We start from the raw sequence: 4,218 nt of genomic DNA on the forward strand, positions 1-4,218 counted from the left end.
CCGCTGCTATGGCCGGCCGCTGATCTGCTGCTATGGCCGGCCGCTGATCCGCGGCCATGGCCGGCCGCTGATCTGCGGCCATGGCTGGCCGCTGATCCGCGGCCATGGCCGGCCGCTGATCCGCGGCCATGGCCGGCTGCTGATCAGCTGCTATGGCCGGCCGCTGATCTGCGGCCATGCCCGGCTGTTGATCCGCTGCTATGGCCGGCCGCTGATCCGCTGCTATGGCCGGCCGCTGATCTGTTGCTATGGCCGGCCGCTAATCTGTTGCTATGGCCGGCCGCTAATCTGTTGCTATGGCCGGCCGCTGATCTGCGGCCATGGCCGGCCGCTGATCTGCTGCTATGGCCGAACGCTGATCTCCGGTCATGGCCGGCTGCTGATGCTGCTGATCTCCGGCCATGGTCGGTTCTCCAGCGCCGTGTGGCGCAGTGATGACCACGAGAGATTCGCGCCACGCCCGACCACTCTGGCCGAGAGCTAGCGATAGGTGTGTTCGTGCTTGATTTTGCACACGCGGGTTTCTCTGAGAGCTCTGACAACGTCACCCAAACGCCAGTAGTCATTTGCAGAGGAAGGCGCGGTTTTGGATTCGGTTTATCTGCTTTTTTAATCGAATGTTTGCAGTTATGCACAGGAAAGCTAGTGTTCGAGCGACGGCTTGTGAAATAAGCGTGATGCCTTACCGTACAACCTGCCGTGGTCACAGGCACAGCATGTCTTCCACCGTTGATATTTGAACGATGATTGTGGAGTGTGAATACATCATTCCAAGGTGAAGCAAGTAGCTTCGATTCGCATTCCAGCGCCGAACTGAATCGGCGTTCGAGCTCTGAGGATACGTGCACCAGACAAGCCAAATGCAAGACAAATGCAGCAGAAACAAGCTTTGATGTGTCTTGTTGGGGTCTTGCTGACAGTTCTGCGCACGGGCACACCGCATGCCGAGCGGAACACACTGCCGGCCCCTCAGACCTGCGGTAGGTACTGATACATATGTCGCTCCCATCGATCCGGCCGAGCTGGGCGGCACGAACGGCAGCCTCCAGCGCCCTCCGGGGCAGAGCACGTGACCGGCGCGTGGACCCCATACAGGTCCGGTCTGCTGCGCGTCACGAAGGCGGATGCGGTGTAACCCACTGCCGCGTCCATGGGTCATATTGACTGGTGGTTTGTGAGGGCTCACCCCGGTCTGCGACAGGTAAACGAAGAAGAATAGATCCTCACAGCGTGTGCTCGGAAGGCACCGTTTCGGAGCGTACGGCAGTGTAACCCGACAAACGGCCGGGATGAACATAAGCTGGGACGCATTTTAGCATGGTGTGCTGGAGCCTGAAGCTGTGACAGGTCAATGACCTGTCGCAGAATTTCAGGGACAGGGTCGAGTGGATGACCTCGGCGGCGCATGAACAGTTAGGTTCACACCCACGTGACGATTTGCAATGATTGTCGGACTGTCCAGGTACGTACCTACGTATTACTGAACTGAGCGATATTGAACTACTTTACTTTCAGCTTGGACCTTCATGTTTAGGTCTGAATTGCTAGTCATGAATACCCAATTCCATGGGCGAATCCAGAGGGGAGAACCATGTGCGGCCGCCGTAAACAATTAAGTTAAATGAAAAATGATCGATAAAATGATAATTAAGCATAGGAAACTACATCCCTGGTTAAGAGGTACAGTCACCCTTTGCCAAGTGAGTAGGAAACTACACGCCGCCTAGGCTTATTGTTGTTAAAGGAAGTGTTCCACATCTATATGGGGTTTTAAATGAAATAGCCATTTTGAAGTCCTTTCGGTGCTTTTCAAAATCCCGCTCTTCTTAAGACCTAAGCACCTCCAGTTTCTGAGCTTGACGCCCGCGACAATGTGCAAAGGTACACCGGGGAGAGTATTTCAGTCACCTTGGTATTCACGACGTCATAATAACGTCATTAAAATCCTGATATTTCATAAGCCATGCAGTAATCAACGCTAAGGAAAACCATTGTCGAGGTGTTAATATCTGACGTTGGTGAGTGCTTTTTCAAGATGTAACGGCCATTCATTGGCCCTCATTCGTCCTGTTTCACAAGGTACCATGACGTAATCCAACCATGGCGCACTGAGAAGCCTATTCACTAAACAGAAAACTGTGTTGTCTAGAACAGTTTTTCACATAAAAATATTCCAATGCCTGCAAGTCATCTTGTCAAAAATTTGCACTTAGCTGATGTCAGACCAAGTCTAGAGCATTGTGTACAGGCGAGACCTCAATGCTTTCAAAAATATATACATCGAATGGAAAGAGTGCTGCGAAAGGCAACTGGGCTGAAAATGGGACTGGCCACTTAGAACATAAGAGTAGGCTTGGGACCTTGGAGTTGTATTCACTGAAATACCATAAACTTACAGGGGATCTGATAAAGGTATGCAGATAGACAAGATAGATTTACATTGGGCACTGGAAATTTAGCCAAGAAATGGAGGAATGAGTTTCACTTATAAAAAGGTGGGAGTAGAACTATGAAGACGGAGATGCCATTTAGTCAAAGAGTAGTGAAGCGACGGAATGGGTTGACAAACGAAGTTGTAGGAAGTCCCTCTCCAGCAACATTAAAAAACCGTTTAGTGAAGCTCTATCGGTCTAAAGATCTCATTTACATCTAAATTCATGCTGGTCAGGTGTTAGATCAGTTTTAAGAGTGCGTGCGGAACCTGAGGAAGGCCAACCTTGATGAGTCCTTGTGTCTATTGGCCAGATTTCGTTATGCCTTGATCTTTTGTTTCATCATATATGATGTTTGCTTGAATATCTTAAAATGTGAAACATTCCCTTTAATAGATTCTGGGAGTTGTATGGACCAATCTGGAACCATTCAAAAGCTATTTAAAAACTCGGGGTTTAACCTTTTATCTTCCCAACTCTTGCTCGACCCAGGCGGGAGTAGGTTCGTCCGTCTTTTCGGGCGTTCAAGACAAATGCAAAACTAGGAGGGCCAATGCAGACACAAAGGACCTTTTTATCGTCGGTACAACTTGGCATTTAGTTCCTCGGAACGCATAACTCCACGCAAACAGAGAGCTGTAACAAGCTATTTAGGTAGTCAGTGTGTTCATGGGGTCGCAGCTGCAGAAATATGCAATGTGAGGAAAATTCAAACGCAAGATGGTCATTGCCACCCTCTCCAGAACAGATGAAACGATACCTAACTCCCGTATCTCTCATATTTGAACGCAATTTGGTTGCCAAGTGGTGAGTAATGGCGGTGAACAGTGTCTGTGACATTATCATATCGGTAGCAACTTCATCTACTGTGACGAGCGCAATCCAGGCACAAATTTCATAAACACCTTTGCATACCTACTTATCTTAAAAATACCCGTTCCAATGCTTGCATTTTCACACACTGCCTGGTATCCGTTGGTCACATTAGGTAAATTTGCCGTCGGAAACACACCTATAGCGACGTGACACAGAACTGTCGGAGGCTAAATATCGGACACATTTGAACAAGGCGAAATTAGCACATTTTGGCTCGCCAAAGAACGGACTACTGCGCTGACAAAAGCCCTGGTTATTGCATACGCACGGCCCAGGTGCGATCGCTAAAAAAACACGGGCAAGGCATTCCCGGGAATTTTAAAGGATTAAAGTCAGATATTGGCAGACCATGGACATCACGCTATGAGACCAACTGCATGGTGCAGGCGCATGCACCGTGTACAAACCTCCCATGCTGCCCAACATTGTCCGATCCATAGAGACGTCAGCAATTGATCGTGCGGCGACCAACGTCGTGCTTTTTGAGACCTATCTCGAACTGACCACAAATCGCAAATTTGTAAATTTTGCCGGTGGAAAAGGCCGAGCCCGCTCACCGCACTGCCGCTGACGATGAATTGGCTGAATAATCGTGGGTTTCTGCTGAAGGTCCTCCGCGCAGGGGATCTACTCCGCAAGCGCGTGCCTGCTCGCTCGGTGCGTTTCCGCTGAAGGTCCTCCGCGCAGGAGATCTATTCCGCAAGCTCGTGGCTGCTCGCTCGGTGCGTTTCCACTGAAAGTCCTACGCGCGGGAGATCTACTCAGCAAGCGCACGCCTGCTCCCTCGGTGTGTTTCCGCTGAAGATCCTCCGAGCAGGAGATCTACTCCGCAAGTGTGCGCCTGCTCGCTCGGCGGCCGAAGGCCGTGATAGCACGGGTCAGAAGAAATTCGGCTGAGACGGCGGCATGC

Source organism: Pollicipes pollicipes, unplaced genomic scaffold, assembly GCF_011947565.3.
Source record: "Pollicipes pollicipes isolate AB1234 unplaced genomic scaffold, Ppol_2.1 Scaffold_1600;HRSCAF=1878_pilon_pilon_pilon, whole genome shotgun sequence".
In the NCBI taxonomy this organism is placed as follows: domain Eukaryota; kingdom Metazoa; phylum Arthropoda; class Thecostraca; order Pollicipedomorpha; family Pollicipedidae; genus Pollicipes; species Pollicipes pollicipes.